The following is a 16,765-nucleotide window of genomic DNA, read 5'->3' as shown; positions in this document are numbered from 1 at the left end:
TGGGGTTCTGTGTTTCTGTTCTGGACTGTGGGGTAGGCTCCTGCATTGCACGCATGATTTGCAGCAGGGCAGGAGATGACTCCTGGGACCACTAACTTTGATTTATGGTGTAGGTGCTTGGTGAGCTCCCTGGCCCCTGCTGCCTGGGTGCTCCTTGCATCTCATTTGCACCTCGGTCCTTGCTGATAGTGCATCTCAGGCTGAGGAGCCCGGGCAGTGCTGCTCACAGCCCAGCTCTGGCTGATGCTGGGCGCAGGGAGCTCTGCACTGGCTCCAGCTGAGCCTTGTGAGCACCTCTGGCACTCACCAGCACTCGTTAGGGAAACGGCCCTGATGGGGAATTAACACAGCTGAGCCAAGTCCTTGGCTTTCACTCGAGTGGGCAGGGACCAGCCCTGACTGGATAAAACAGCTTCAGACCTGCGGCTTCTGACTGTAGCACCATCAGGGACTGGGACCTCTTCAGCCATTTCTTCCTGCTGTGATGCTCTAACTCCTCTCTCCCCACCAGGAACCTGGGATTGCTGAGCCTTGATTTGTCCCAGGTAATGGGGCAGGGGGTGAGGGTGCTCAGCAGCTCTGGTTTTACAGCAGGATGTGGGGAGATGCAGCATCCCTGGTGGCAGGGACATGGCTTTGCCTGGCAGTGCAGCTCTTCTGGTGGTGTCCTGCCACAGGAAAACATCCAAACCCTGCTAAAGCTCCTGAGAGCACAGTTTTGCTCCACAGGCACCATCTCCCCTCTCACAAACACGCTTTGCTGCTTCTCTCTCAGGTTTTTTCTACTGTGTAGTTATTTTTCTCCTCTTAATTGCACTGCAGAGTGTGACCCTGGCTCGCAGGGGGGAGATGCTCCATCCTGTGACCCCAGCGCTGCTTCTGGGGAGGCTGTGGCATCCTGGATGACAGCAGGGCATGGGTGCATGCCCAGGGGTACATTACTGAGGGCTATTTTTCCTTCCTGTGCAGCCTGGAGGGAGGGTGCGTGGTGCACGTGTGGTCCCTGAGCCTTCCCCCCAGCTACTTTGTGTTCATTAGAGATGCCTTGTGAGCTGGTGCTTGGATCTGGGGTGGTTGTGATGCCCAAAGCCACATAGAACCTCTCTGGGGCAGAGGAAGGCCCTCTGGGAGCGAAGGCTTGGGGCAAAGCCACCAAACCCACCCGTTTGGAGGGCTGATTGCAGCCGGCGTGGCTTGGATGTGGTGATGAAACGGTTGTGTCCTGCCATGAATAACCCCAGGGCTTCATTTCGCAGCCCCGGGAGCTGCTCACACCCTGTGGCATCATCTGGTGGGTGACAAGGTGTGGCCCAGGGTGGCTCTGTGATGATGGGGCTGTTTGCCATCGCATGGAGGAAGCAAGGGAGGACCCCCCAGTTCCCTCCTCACACCCTCAGCACCTCTTGTAGGGTCCTGGCTGCCCCATGGTTGCAGCCTTTAACTGCTCAGGGTGTTCTTTCCCTTTCCCAGTGTTTAATTGCTGGATTCCTCCTTGCCAGCAGCACCTGCAATGGAGCTCGTGAGTCACAAGCCACCCACGTCGAGTGTTTATTAACCCACAGGGCTTTCAACACGCCGCATACCAGCAGCGTTACCCAGTGCCGGCCTCCACCCAGCCCCGTGCTGGTGGGTGAAGGGAACAACTCTGCCCCATGAGGACGGGTGTGGGTATGGGCTGGCCCAGTGCCATGGTGCAGGTGTGATCCCTGGGCTGGTGCCAGAGACATTGCTCCATGATGCTGTGCAGGGATGGACTGGGAGGACCAGCCTGCAAGCAGGGATGCTGTGGGGCAAATAACCCAGGAATCCCAGCCTGGCTTGGGTTGGAAGGGACCTCAAAGCTCGTTCAGTTCCACCCCCCTGCTGCAGGCAGGGACACCTTCCACTAGGCCAGGTTGGTCCTGAGGAGCAGCATGGGTTGCTGTGGTTTCGTGCTCATAAGCAAATGGATTTGTGGCTTCAGTCAATTGACTCATAGCTGAAGCGTTACTTGGCAAGTGGAGGAGCGCTCCCGCTCTCACCGCCGCTCCCCTGCATCCTTGCTGGCAAGTAACCCACCACGAGCGACAGTTTAGGCAGGATGTGGCTGCGGTTTCTTTTGCTGCTGTTCTTTTCGGGGGGGTCTTTTCCCCCCTTCCAGCTGAGATCCCCTCTAAAGCAAACAAATCTCTGTGGTTGGGCAGCTGGCCGTGGCTCCGGGGGCGGAGGCAGTGATGCTCTTGATGCTGCCTGCTCCTGGGATGCAGGTGGGGAGCAGTGGTCCATGTTGGAGGGAGCAGCAAGGTCACATCCTCAGCCTGGTGTCAGTTCTACAGGGTTTCTGCCCCTGTGCTCTGTTTCCACTGAGCATCCCTCAGCTTATTCCTCTTTTCCTTTTCTCTGCCTTAAATTTTCCAACCCTGGCTTTTGCAAAGTGTCCATGATGGGGTGCATGGGGTTTGGGCTTCGCCTCTGATGGATGGGTTTCTACACAGTGAGGAGGAAGGGGAAGAGGAAGAGAGGAGAGCAGCAGAGGGCTGGCAGTTTGCTAGGCCAGCAGCTGACAGGTACGGAAACGTGCTGCGCTTTGCTGCACGTTCCCATCCACAGCGAGTTCTTGTGAAACACTGATTTCGAGAGCAAGTGGCTGGGGTGGCTGCGGCTCCCGTGCCGGTGCTGTGCCACCCCTTGCGCTCACCCACACCTCCTGCACCCCAAACCCTGTCTGTGTGAGCCAAGGGTTTGCTCCTGCAGGGGAAAGCAGCGTGGTGGTGCTGGGCTGGTGTTACCAGCTCTGGTTTGGAGCTGGGTTTGGGGGGGGTTTATTCTGCAGACCCCCTTTTGCCTGGGCTGCCTGCTGGCAGCAGAGCGCAGCACTGGGGTGCACGGCTCCGCAGCACCAGCCGTGCTCCTGCCCTCGCAGCACCACGGCTGCCAGTAACCTGGAAGGAAGTGGTCTGTGGAATGGTGGCAGCGTGGAGTGGTTCAGGAGTGCGGCCGTAGCTGGAGGCTGTGCCCGGGGGAGCCCATTGATTCCCACCACAAGCCAGGCCATGAGAGGAAAAAGCCATCCCAAGAAACACCCGTGCCATTAACCTTTTAACACAGACCTGGAGGGGAGCAGGAGGTGGGAATGGCCAGAGCTGAGCCCTGGGGCTGGGTAACACAGAGAAGGCTCCTTCGGGATGTCCATGTGAGGGTTATGAAGTCTTTATTCCTCCTTGTTTGTCTTGTATCAGAGCAAAGCCAGGTGCTGGGGAATCCTCCTCATCCCAAGGAGCCTGCATGCGCCCGAAGCCTCTCCCCTCTGGGATCCATCGGGCAAAAGCCACTGGTCTTACTTTTCAGGGCTGATTTTCTGGAAGTGCTTTATTTTATAGTCTGATGGTGATGCAGAATCCCAGGATCCCAGACTGGTTCAGGTTGGAAGGGACCTTAAAGCTCCTCCAGCTCCAGCCCCTGCCACGGGCAGGGACCCCTTCCACTGGAGCAGCTTGCTCCAAGCCCCTGTGTCCAACCTGGCCTTGAGCACTGCCAGGGATGGGGCAGCCACAGCTTCTCTGGGCACCCTGTGCCAGTGTCAGAATCTCCCACGTTAGAATTATGGGGGTTTGCTGGGGTTTTGTGTTTTGCTTTTTAATAGAAGATCCCGATATTAAATTACCAGGAAAGCGTGAGCAAGTCAATGAGCATCTTGACTGAGCATCTTCTGCATCACTGCAGCCACTGCTGCATCAGGCCTGGCTTGGTGTCTCCCCATCCAGCTCCAAAAAGCCCCCACTTAAATCTCCCTATGCCTCAGAACACCGGCCCTACCAACAGATGGGGCCCTGCTAATTCCTTTCCCTGGTGCCATTTAGTTTCTTGGGTGGCAGGATGCAATTTGTGTTTGAGTTTGGCTTTCTAGTGAGACTCTTGGCTTGTCACTCTCAAGGCACAACATGCTCCTTAAATAGCAGGCTAAATTTCTCCACCTAGCCTTGAAAAATAAAGCACTCCTCTGCCAAATGAAAGGACATATTCCAGTATTCTTTGTTGTTGCAACAAATTGGGTGGATACTGTCAGACTTCTGTATTCTGGGAATACTTCCAGAGCCTCTCTTTGTGAGCAAGTCGGTTACCATGTAATTGTCAACTTAAATTGCAGTGTTGGATAACTCAGCTTCGCCTGTAAGATAATCCCCCTCTCGTGGCCCCAGCACAGCGAGGGCAACGCGCAGGGCTCTGCTGCGAGGGGGCTGCAGAGCCTGAGGTTTGCCTGAGGGGTCCTGTCTGGGTGTGTGGGGCAAAATGGGTTGGGTTAGAAGGGACCTTAAAGCTCATCCCGTTCCATTCCCTGCCGCAGGGATCCCTTGCACTAGAGCAGGTTTCTCCAAGCCCCGTCCAACCTGGCCTTGCATCTATGGTGGCATCTTTAAATGCATCGCTGCCCATGCAGGAGGGATGAGGGCTGGGGTGGTCCCTCCCCGCCTGCCGCCTCTCATCCGCGGCGGCGCGGAGATAAAAGGTTGCTTTCGATGCGATGGGAATCGTCTTCGCCCTCTTCCTTCCCCTTTCAAATTGGCAGCTCGTTTTGTTGTGTTTGTTTTAGCCCGAATCCCAGCGACAATTAGTGCTAGGAGGCTAGATTAAACTGTTTTTACTTGTTTTCCTTTCCACTTTGATTTCCACCTCCTCCAAATTCCTAATCCTACTGAATATTTCATCTCTCGTAAGTCCATCAATTGAAAGTCTCCCAGCGGGGCGCTCAGGACCAGCTCTATTAGAGCTGCTTTGCTTTAGTTAATGCTCCTCAGCACCAGGCTGGGCTTGCTGTGCAATGTATTTCAGACAAGAAAACCACAGCATCCGCTGCAGCGGTGGCTGGGGAGCGGGGCTGTGCAGGGAGTGATGAGAAAGCAGAGCACCCCCCGTTCCCACCTTGCGCCTTCTCCCTGCGCAGGCAACTTCTGCAGGTGGAAAACCCCTCGTGTGGCCACGGATGGGAGATCCCATGGTACATGTGGGAAACTGCCCGCTTGGAGGCGGGTGGGGAGCTGGTCACTGGGTTCCTGCTGGCCCCGTGGTGGCTCAGCCAGCCCGGATGCGGGTTGCAGCTTGTGAAAGGGGTTTTCTGGGGTGCGGGAGAGGTGATGGGGGAAGGTCCTGCCCCCCTGTTTGAGAACCCCCATCAAAACTTGCCTCTTTGCCTTTCACTCTGTGACAGTGCAGCCCCTGGATGCTGGATTTACTGCCGGGCTTTTGCCCTGCACTTAAATTGCTGACGGAAAAGCTTTCAGATAAGGAACTTCCTTTCTTCTCCTGACAAAAAGGCATTCTCCAGCTTGCTCTGGGCTGCCCATCGGAACAGACACGTTCCCACTTCCACCGCTTTCCCTGCCTAGAAAGGGAAGCTGGGGACAAGGTGCAGGCTCTCAAGAGTCAAGCCTGCGCTGGAGGCTTTAAACCTGTCCGTGTGCTCTCTGATGATATTAAATGTGTTTGTAATGATGCCTGTTACCCCCCAAATGGCCACTGGCTCCACGGCATCCCTATCAGTTTGCAGGGATGTTTCTCTAGGAGGACTCTGGCTTCTGGCACGGCTTCTGACACGAAGCAGGGCTGCAGCAGGCCCTGCCAGCAGGTCCTTTGAAGCTTGCAAAGCCTCAGTGCTCTTCACCTGGTCTGTGCGCTCCTCATCCAGAGCCCCGAAGTGTCTGCAGCCTGGATGGGAAGAGCTCTCACTGCAGAGCCAGCAACGGGCTCCAAGTGCCTCTGCCAAGGGAGCTGCGGTGGCATATGTTCGCTCTCAGAGCAAGGTTGCACTCCTGACTCATTACAAGTTCCTTCCCCCGTTTTGGGGCATATGCAGGAGAACCGGGTGCCAAGGCGGCAGCGTGCGGGGGAGCGGAGAGGGCTGGGGAAGGCTCCGGAGGATGTTTGCTCTTGTGCTTCTGTCCTTGATGATCCTGCTCTGGAAGCAGCGCAGCCTTGGATGTGGGTGAAGGCAGAGCCCGGGAGCCCCGCGTGGCGCTGGTGGGATGGAGCCCACCATCCACCACCCCATGGGGCTTTCCCCTGGGTCCGGTTGAGGCTGACACCCCCCCCCCCCCTTCCTGACACCTCTCCCACATTATTCCTGCAGATAAGAAGGATGAGGTTTGCTCAGGAACCAGGTCCTGGGATGGGTGGGAGAGGGTGGAGGAAGAAGCTGGCAGAGCCCTTGGTGTGGGAATTACGCTGGTTGCTGATGGGCTGCATTAGACCCGGGTAATTCAGCACATTCCTAAATAATGGGTCTGGTGGTTTTGCAGGATCTGTAGCCCATGCTAATGGCTCATTGCTGAACCATAAGTGGTTGTGTTATACTTTGGATTTATTGGAGGCCAAGGGATTAATTTCCTGAAATATATGGTCATGATGTTGAGGTTAAATTAAGATCTCATTCAAAAGGATTCTTTTTATTATATTTAATTTGTAAGCCCTTTCCTATAGCCGTTTTACAGCTATTCCTCCCCCTCCCTTCAATGTTCAGTGTCATGTTTCCAGGAAGAATCTTATTTCATGCCGACTAATAGCATTTTTCAGTCTAACCTTTTACAGTTCCTCACCGTTCGAGTTCCTCCAGTCTCGGTTGTTTATACACAACAAGGTCTTAAATCCTCTCTTAGAAAATAAAGATGTTGATGCAAAAGCCACACGAGCGTCTGGCAGAGCTGAAATCCACCCGTTCTCTCCTCCTTCCCCACGTGCCACCCCCTTCAATCTGCTCTAACTAAAAGCCCTTTTACTTCAGCGCTTGAGCACTTTGATATAATGCGTGTTGAGTAAATCTTACATGACGTTTTTACTCTGGGTGATCTGTATGTAAAGCTGAGCTGGCTCAGGGCTGGCCTCGCTTCGCCCTTCTCGATGGTGCTGTTATTAAACTGATAAATTAACTGTGGAAACCGGAGGCCGGTCGGGAAGGGGATGGGGCAGTCGGGAAGGACGATGGTCTGGGTGCTGCTGCTGCTGGCTCCGGAGCAGCAGAGGCTGGGCAGGGAGCATCATCCAGAGTTCCCTCTGCTTCTCGTGCTTGCTCTGCTGCTGGATGCCCTGAGAGGTGGCAGAAACTAGCTTGTTGTTGTGTGTGGCTCTTTGCATGTCGTTCCTGTGCTGGGTGAGAGCAGCAGAGTATGGGATGATCTCTGATCCCTCTGGAGTTCAGGCTGAGCCCCCCATGCTTCCTCACTGGGCTCTGCTCATCTGGCATCCTGCAGGTTGGCAAAAGGCTGTGTCCTGCTTTCCCAGATGCATTTTCCCCTCTTCCCTGACAGCCAGGCCATACATGGGTGCCCCTGTGCACAAAGCACAGCAGAGGAGGTGGGAATCAGCAGTTTGGGAGGAGAAAGGGGGATCTGATTGACAATGGGACACTCTGCAGGAGATAACCCCAGGTCCAGGCAGGCTGAGGGCAGTGGGTTGAGGTCCAGACAAGCATGATCACCATGAAGCAGATGTGTCAGAAGCAGCTTGAGCAGGATGGGGAACAGCAGGCTCCCCCCTCCCCAGCCACCCCACAGCCCTGGCAGAGTATCCTCCTGCTGCTCCCAGTCCCCTCAAGACTCTAAAGCTTGTCCTTCAGCGCCCATCACCTCGGTTTCAAGGCCGTGCCGTGCTGTGCCGTGCCCTGCCGACCAGGGGTCCAGGAGCAGGCCAGCATCCCCCCCGTGGGACCCCCGCATCCCTGCTGCAGCACCAGCACCACCGCAAGCCCCGTTCAGCAGGAGATTCCCAGCCCAGGTTCCCTGCACTGCTCCCGCCCCGAGCTGTCAGCTCCGTCTTCTGCAGGGATTTTCTCCTTTCTTTCCCCTCTTTTTCTCCCTCCCCCTCCACAAGTGCTGATGGACAAGCTGAGTAACCGTATCTGCTTGTTACAGGACATCTTGAGGCTGATTGCGGAGGTCAGGACTCAACTGGAAAGACCGCAGCGGGTTGCTGACTGGCATCCACGGTCCAGATAAGATAAAAACAACTGATGACAGCAGGGAAGTGAAACAGTCATCTCAGCACTTGGATTAGTGCCCGGCAAAGAGGAAGGGGAAAAAAAACCCGAGGAGGGCCGGTGGGGAGGGGAAGGGGGTGGATTAGAATAGAAACTCTGGAAAAAGCTATCAGGAGGCAGCAGATTTGGGTGTTAAATATTTATGAATTAGCGGCACTTGTCGCGTTCTCTCTGAGCCAGGATGTGCCGAGGCAAATGGAGCGCTGGTGGGAAGAGCAAAGGAGCGGAGGAGCGTCGGGAGCGGGAGGCAAGTTGACCGGCTCCGGCGGTGCCGGGACTCGTGGTGAGGCAGGATCAATCCGGAGGAGGAAGGATAAATGCGGTGCCATAAAAGCGACTGTTATTAGTCAAGAAAATGCTGCTGAGGAGCACTGGAGTAATTAAATCACAATCGCTTGCTGCTCAGCTGAAGTGACATTGGAAGAGGCTGAAGGTCTGTGCTGAGGAGAGGAAGGGGGCTCTCAGTTCCTCTGCTATGCTCCGGTTCTCCTTCATCCCAGCACAGACACCCCAGCAATGGGAGAAAGCCCAAAGTGCCCCCCCTGAGCCTGTAAAGCTCATTTTCACCCGGTCAGAGCCACTTAATTACAGAGGGATGTTTATGGAATGTTTCATAGGGCTCCTGGAATCTGGCAGCGCAGAGGAGATGCAGTGTCAGGGTTTGGAAGTGTGGGTGTTCCCGGTGTCACATCGCAGTGGACTTCCCTTTCACCAGGCAGGCTGGGATGACAAACTGTGTGTGCAGCCTTAGGTAACGGGGTCTGAATTTTGGTGGAGTTTTCCCCGTTTTTTGTTTCAAAGTTGCTCTGGGTTTCACATCATGAAACATTCTGAAACAAGGTCACAGAACCATGGATGGTTTGGGGTGAAGGGGCCTTAAAGCTCCTCCAGCTCCAACCCCTGCCATGGGCTGGGACACCTTCCACTAGAGCAAGCTGCTCCAAGCCCCCGTGTCCATCCTGGCCATGAATGCTGCTGGGGATGGGGCAGCCATCGTTCTGCTGAGCATCTCTAATTTGTGTTTTTCGCCCCATTTTGCTGTCCCCACCTCGCCCTCCTTTGTGGAGAGCTGCCCAAGGCCTGCCACCATCCAGCCCTTGCACGGGAGCATCTGGGCTGGAGAGTGAAGGACCAAACTGTGGCTGCCTATCACTGTGATGCTCATGGCTCTGCTCACATCCACGTGAACTTTTCTAAGGGGAAAGCAGAAGAGGAGAAGCTCCCATTGCTCTTATTGGCCACTTGACTTTATTCTGCGCCAGTTTCAGCTGACAGAACAAGATCTGCTGTTCATCACCAAGAACCGGGCAAATCTGGTGGGAAAAACACTGGGAATGGTGGAGAAGAGCATCCCTTCCTCATCCACCTTGAGGATGACCTCCGGCGCTGCAAGGAGCGGAGCAGAGGAGTCGGTTCCTCTTGCACCAGGACATCAGTTTTGTCTGACCGGCTGTAGCAGGAGTCACACAGCAGAGCACAGCCCACCAGTGAGGAGAGCCCGCTGCCAGGGAGCCACTGGGATCCAGCCAGCCTCTTGTGCTGGGGCTCGCTGGAGCCAGCTGGAATGGGAGCCCATGGCCGGTGCCAGCACCGACCCTTCACCAGGACTCGCTGCGGCTGCTGCCAGCCCCTGTTTGGTCTCATTACATGGGGTTAATGGGGACAGCCCGGCCGCCAGTGACTGCTCCTGCTTCTCACCCAGCTGGGATGCACCAGGGATCAGTTCCTTTAATAGGAACCAAAATGCCAGTTTTTCCTTCTAGCAGCGAAGACATCCCGAAATGAGCATCATCCAGGGGTGTCTCCCCATCCTGGTGATGGCCCAAAAGTGTCATCCCCGTTAACCTGTGCCTGCCCCATCCCTGGCAGTGCTCAAGGCCAGGTTGGACACAGGGGCTTGGAGCAAGCTGCTCCAGTGGAAGGGGTCCCTGCCCATGGCAGGGGTTGGAGCTGGAGGAGCTTTAAGGTCCCTTCAACCCAAACCAGGCTGGGATCCTGTGGTTCCCTCACCCCTGGGAGGGCACTTGTCCCATGGGGTGACTGTGCCAGTGGGATGCTCCTCTGCCCACAGCCCCCCCCCAGCCTTGGCAGGGGTTAAACAGCCCAAGGAGAGAGGAAAGGGCTCTGGTGAGGCAAACAATAAAACTTCCACTGAAGTTTCTTGAGCAACTGGCATTTGCCCATAAGTGTACTTAAGCAGAAAATCACCAGAAAAGTGCTATAATCTGACAGATTTTTCACAGGCTTAAATATTCATGAATTAGAAGAATTGGCAGAATTTTCTACATTATTAGCTTTCATCATGGCTGCAGGAGCAGTTGGTGCACTGGCTGCTCTTCAAAAACTATTAATCTAGTCTGTCATCACAGCAGCCATTTTTTAATTAGCTCCTTTACTGAGCGATCTGGTGCAGGAGAGAGATGGGAACATTTAAATGGTATTAAAGTTTTAAAGGTGCCCCTTTCCATTTTTAATCGAAGCTCTGCAGTGGGGGGAACCAGGGAGCCTTCGTTTCAATGGTTAACGTCTTATTTTAGCCTGGAAAAAGAAGCAAGTCTTGGAAAACTGAGCCGCTTCCACCAGGAGGAGAAAGCGCAAGGGAGAGATGGGGCTTTGAATCGAAGCTCACCGCATTCCTGCCCGATGAAATCAGACCGAGCTGTTTGTGTGTGTGTGTGTGTGTGTGTGTATGGCAGAGGCAGGGATGGGACATGGCACCGTGTGCTGCCGTTTGGTTTTGGTCCCCAGCACGTTCGTGTAAAGCCTCCTCCCGGCCACGCAGGACATGCTGCTGCATCCCTTTGTGGTTCCCTGTGCCTGCGGGGAGCAGGTTTGAAGTAGCTGCTTTCTAAAAAGCAAGGGCCCTGCAGCGAGCACGTGTGAGCTGCTCCCGCATCCATGCATGCTGCCAGGGAAGCCCATCTTTGGCCCCAGCCAGGAAGCACGTGCAGGCTGCGAGCTCAGTGCTGCCTTCACCAGACACGGGGCTGCAGCAGTGCTGTTGGCATTCAGTCTCTGTGCCCCATCTCTGCCCTTGGCAGTAGCTGAGCTGCGTCTACACCTGCCCTCGTATCCTGGATTCACCAGCCCCTGAATCATGGCACGTGTTGGCTTTGGCCTGCTCCGGAGGGAAGCAAGCTCCAGAGGCAGAGGTGCCTGCTGGAATGTCCTCCTGGAGACACCTGGCCCAGCTCCGGGGTTAGCAGGATGGATGCTCTGCGGCTTGGTGGATGGCACAGACCCCTCTATCCCATCCATCCCGTCCCCATCCCTGGGTGCTGTGGAGCACACGGAGAGCTGTTCTCTGCCCTGTTGCTGGTGTCAGCCCCAGGCAGGGAGGGCTCAGCTCCAGACTGCTCCGTGCGTTCTAAGTCTGAGCTTTGCTCTGACTAAACTTTATCACCCGTGCACTTGGCTCAGCCTGGGTTGAACCCTGCTTTGCTCCCAGTGCCAGGGTTGTTGCTCTCCTGGCTTGTTATTTGCATGTGAAAACACAGAAAAATTATGTCTTTATGGTGGTTTTAAATGTGCCTTTTTTGGCATCAGTGGTTGCGCCTCCGATCTCTGCTGCTCGTTATTGCCAGAGCTTTAATTTGTGCCTTCCAGTGCCAGTGTCCTGCTGTCTGGGGAAGGGAATTGCTATGTGTTTCAGACTTTTTCCCCTCTATTGTCATGTAAAGTGAGGAGTGTAAAGAAATTGGCAGCTAAAATGCCAATGCTGCAGCTACTAACCTTCCAAGAAGCTGCTCTTTGTAAGTCCTTCTACCACGAGGAGTCATCTTAAAGGCGGTTTTTCTTTTGCTTGCCTCGATATCGTACTTAGGGTTTGAAAGGAGCAAGACGGGCGCCAGCAGGTTACCAAAGGGTGTTCATCAATATCCAGTGCTGCGACAGGAGGAGACAAATCGCGTCCCGTTTTCACCCTGTTCCCAGCTCCAGGTGAGAAACCCAGGGTCCCATTTAGCCTGGAAAGCACGAGGGTTTGGGGTGTTGGTTTTCATTGATGATGTGGAAGAGGGGAGGTCCCGGACTTGGAGGGTTCAGGTGGGTTTTAAGGCTTTCTGAGAAACTATTTCTGTCTGACAGTGTGGATGTTTGCAGGGGAGAGGCTTTTTGGTAGCGGCTGTGATCCGCTGTGAAGCTCAAACTCTGCACGGAGATCCTGATTCTGAGGAATAGGGTGCAAAACTCCTACTCTATTCCATAGCTTCAAGGGAGGAAGGATGGGGAAACATTCCCAGAAAGTCTCTTGTTTACAGCGAGTGGCTTTTCTTGGAGTTTTCTTGCTTTGCTTTGGTTTGTGGTTTGGGGTTTTTCATAATGAACAAGCTTTCTGCCTGTTGCTGTCCTGTGGTTTGGAAAAGTAGATCCCGGCAGGATCCATGAGGGATCTTGCAGGCAAAGGCTTGCGGAGGGGGTTGAGAGTCAGGACACAGCTTCTGCTGCATCCCCTGCAGCTCCAGTCTCCCCTGCGCAGCCCTTGCTGAGGGGTGTGTCATAGAATCAGATTGGGTTGGGTTGGAAGGGACCTCAAAGCCCGTCCAGCTCCAACCCCTGCCACGGGCAGGGACCCCTTCCACTGGAGCAGCTTGCTCCAAGCCCCTGTGTCCAACCTGGTCTTGAGCACTGCCAGGGATGGGGCAGCCACAGCTTCTCTGGGCACCCTGTGCCAGCGCCTCAGCACCCTCACAGGGAAGAGCTTCTGCCTAAGAGCTCAGCTCAGTCTCCCCTCGGGCAGGTTCAAGCCATTCCCCTTGGCCTGTCCCTACATCCCTTGTCCCAAGCCCCTCTCCAGGTTTCCTGCAGCCCCTTTAGGCACTGGAGCTGCTCTCAGGTCTCCCCTTCTCTTCTCCAGGCTGCCCCAGCCCAGCTCTCTCATTCTGGCTCCAGAGCAGAGCTGCTCCTCAGCCTGCTCATCCCATGGAGCACTGGAAGCAGGCAGGAGGTGCGGAAGGGCAGGGTCAAAGCCAACCGCTCTCCCCATGCTTCATGATTCCGATGAGTTTTTAACTCTGCTCCACCATTTGGGATTTGCAGTCACTCGAGGGAGGCACGCACCCCTCTTGGCAATTATTTGTAATTGTTCCCTGTGAGTTCTTCAACAGAACTCTCTTTACCAGTACTCAAAGCTTCCCAAAGCATCGCGGCGCTGATAGCAGGCTGCAGCACACGCAAGCCCATTAATTCAATTTGCTAGATAGGATAATTTATTAGCAGAATATAGTCAATATGTTCTTTAACATGTAGGGTTGGCCCGTGCTTTCTGCTGTGTAGTACTCATCTCTGCTATGTGCTGTTTACGTCTGGGGAGGAAAATGAGCCTGCGCATTGAAATTCAAATGCACATCTGAACCAAATGACTGGGTTGGTGGCAGATTACCCCTCTGAAATCCCAGCATCCCGCCGTGGGCTTCTGCGGCGCTGCAAGTAGCTGGGAAGGAGGAAACCACCGCTGAAGTGTGTGGAAGTGATGGGGAAGGGCAGGAGCATCGGCTGGGGCTGGGCTTTGGAGCCTCTGCCCAGGCTGGAGGAGGGAGGGCAGCTTTACAGCCAGGCTTTGATTTACGCAGCACGTGGTTCTGTGCCGCAGAGCCCCTCGGTATGCAGGCCTGCAGGACACCACGGGGCCTAAAAGAAACTTGCACGTCTATTAAATAAGAAAAAATAATCAGCTTTATTTTCCATGTTTGGACAATGAAGCCATATGTGTTCCTGCTCATTAAAGCCAGGTTTTTTTCCGAGGAGCTCCACCGCAGAAACAAGCATGGGAGCTGACATAATTAAAGGCTTCTTTTTCCCCCTGCCGTAGTCCTCTGCTCTTTGAAGAGCTCGGGGATCCCTGCGGAATGCTCTGAACTCTGCAATATTTTGATAGCTGCAATAACATAATCAAAAGATGCTTTCATGAAGGGAGCACCTTGTGTGCATGGAGGCCGCCCCTCTCCCCCCACGGGCCGCTGCTTTAATGGGGTCCAGAGCTCCAGCACAGATGGGGAGCTTTATTTTCTGCCTCTTTTTCCCCAGGGATGCTGCCTCGTGCGATGCTGAAGGAGCCGGAGCATTCTCCTGCTTGGTGCAGGCCCTTGCCCGCCCGCCCCGAGCCTGGTGATGCTCTGGGGGCTGCAGCCCACCCTCACCTTGCACTCGGCTGCCCTTCAAATTACTGCATACAGCAATTCTCTTCTGCTTGAGCGTCCGCCAGGTTGGTATTCATCCTGAAATGCTCATTAAAACACTTCAATTTCCCCCTTTCGTTAGCTAACCGGCTCATCTGTTCGCATGAATCCTCCTCTCTGTGCCCAAGCCATTCAAATCCTGTTTTTCCCTGCGCTGTCTCTCCAAGCTGCAGCCCCATGCGTGTCCGCTCCACCTGAGTTTTGGCAGAAAGGGCTGTTTGGAACGAGGAAATTGGGGCATTTCTTTAATCATTAGGCTGGAATCGTTAAGCTTTAATCGGGCCAAATGAGGGTTTTGGATCCTGCTGCCTCGCATCAGTCTCTAATTGTGTGAACTCAGTTGCTCTCAAAGCAAAGCTGTCCCCAGGCTCTGTCCTCCCTGGAGGTGCACAACGGGCACTGTGTCACCGGTGGTCCCTGTGCTGGGACCCTGTAGCTTGGTGGCAGTGATGCCTTTGAGCCTTATTGCTGCTGTGAGCTTGTCTCAATGCAATGGGGGTCCCTGGGCTGGTCCATGGGGACCCTGCCTGGCCCAGAGCATCGCAGCAGTGCCAGCGTCACCAGTGTGATGGGTGGCCCTGTAGCTACAGCCGAACAACCTCGCTACCTTTCCTCCCACCGTGAGGGGTTTGAGAGGTTGGGGTTGTCCCCATAGAAGCTGAGCCCACTCTTTCCCTTCCCTGCGTCATCTCTGCTCATCACCACTCTTCCTTGGGTGCTTCTGTAGCAGTGCTGGCACGAGGGGAGCGGTGATGATGCATGGTGGCATCTGTGCCAGTCGTCTCTGCTCTGACTAGTTCATCACCTCTTGTCTCCCATAAAAGCAGCTATTCACAATATAATGTGAATGAATTCTCATTAAAGCCTGCTAAATTACTCTGAGACAAAGCACGGCGCCAGTGCACGGGCTGCTCTGCCAGCTCTTCACAGCGTGTTTAATTCACCACAGTCTTTGCCTTACAGATTCAGGAGGGTGCTGCTCAGCACCCCCATGGCATGGTGGGGGGGTCGGCAGCATCCTCAAGTCCTCAAGCCCACAGCATCCCAGAGCTGCACCGCAGGGCTCAGCCTAGGGCTGGATCTGCCTGTTCCAGCTGGGAGTGGGAACCCCAAACCCACCCCTGCCTTGGGCAGAGCGCAGCCAGGGAAGTCGCAGCTCTGACTGCCTCCTCCCCTTGCCCCACACTTTGCTTTTGCCCACATAAAGCTGGAGGCAGGACCACAGCCGGGTGAGACCAGGGCCAATCACATGGGGGGTGAGTTGCCACCCCGATGGGCACACTGTATTGTGCATCACCCGCAGTGTCGCACCACGCAGGCTGAGAGCAAGCCGCAGCACTCTGTTGCACTAAAAGAGCAGAAATCCACGTTGCTGATACAAATTCACAGAATTTACCCTTTTTTTCTTCATTTACTGCATGTGTTTCCCCACGCTCTGAGTTTCCCGTAGCTCAGCTGACTGCGCTGACTTTCCTCCCACTCACATGTTCATACCAAGACAAGGCAAGTGAGAGGAGGACGGGTTGGTTTTGCCCTGATAACTTCCCCAGCACAGCTTATGTAGCCTGTGGGACAAAGTATGGGGGTTTTATAGTTCATAAGCACTTCCCCCAAACCATCTGAGCCTCGGTTCATCTCAAATCTGGCTTTTCTCTACAGCAGGTCCCCAGGAGGTGATGCTTTGGAGACAGCTCCGGAAGCTTGGTCATGAACCTGTGATGACCAACAGCTTTCTGATGGTGGTGGAGGTAGGGAATCTTCTTCTATGGAGCAAAGCCCACATTGGGGCTGGATGTTTGCGGCTTTCAGTGATGTTTTGCTGTCTTGGGTGCACTTGAGATGCCTCCTGCAGCCGTGGCCAGGGAGGGAAACCTGTGTGCCGAAGTAAAGTGAGATCCTGGGGTGCGTTCAGGCTTTTTAGCTGCAGTCAGGGCCGTTGGGGCTCTGTCGGTTGCTGCCTCAGAGGTGCCCGATCCATTAACACCTCTGACAGCTCAAGGTTTTGCTGTGGGTCTCCCTTGCACTTCAAGCCATGACTTTGCTTGATGGTTTCCCCCCCCCCCCCGGTTTGGTCTGGGACTGGTACCCAAAGTGAGAGCACTGCCAGAGGTGCTGCATCCCCAGCCTAAATCCCTGTATCATGAAGCCACCTGGCCAAAGATACCCAGATTGAGTCTGCCCAGTGCAGGGGACAGCGACAACCCCTTTGTCCCCACCCCAGCTCACCCACCCGGCTATTATGGGTTCTCACGGATCACTTGGCACGGGGCCGTGGTGTGGTATGGCCGGGTTTGCACTGTAACCTCTTATTACAAAACCCTCAGCGCTTCTCGGGATTGTTTCGCCTGTTATCATCTTTCCCACAATGCGCTTGCATGATCCTCTCTCAGACTTAACCACATGGCAACCACATCACATAATGCAACTTCTGTTCTGAGATTATTCATATTTCCCCCCCCTTCCCCATTGTTGCTTTGCCAAGTTTTTCTTCTCATTCTGAGAAGCTGCATTTAAAAGAGCAGTGTCTCCGGTGCAAGGACATGCTTAGGAGGCAGCGTGAGCAAATCAACTCGACAAGTGTGTT

General features: G+C 54.7%; 1 long non-coding RNA gene across 1 annotated transcript; it reads left to right on the top strand.

The window, feature by feature from the left end:
* Positions 1-433: 433 nt before the first annotated feature.
* On the top strand, positions 434-16,226 carry LOC130606379 (uncharacterized). The gene is made up of 3 exons (XR_008973968.1): positions 434-545; positions 14,030-14,207; positions 15,841-16,226. It is a non-coding gene; the product is annotated as an uncharacterized LOC130606379 (long non-coding RNA).
* Positions 16,227-16,765: the final 539 nt, after the last annotated feature.

This window comes from Pezoporus wallicus, unplaced genomic scaffold (genome assembly GCF_028554395.1).
Source record: "Pezoporus wallicus isolate ANWC-B61680 ecotype Strahan unplaced genomic scaffold, APGP_CSIRO_Pwel_v1 contig_13178, whole genome shotgun sequence".
NCBI classification, from domain to species: domain Eukaryota; kingdom Metazoa; phylum Chordata; class Aves; order Psittaciformes; family Psittacidae; genus Pezoporus; species Pezoporus wallicus.
This window is presented reverse-complemented; position numbering and strand designations above follow the sequence as displayed.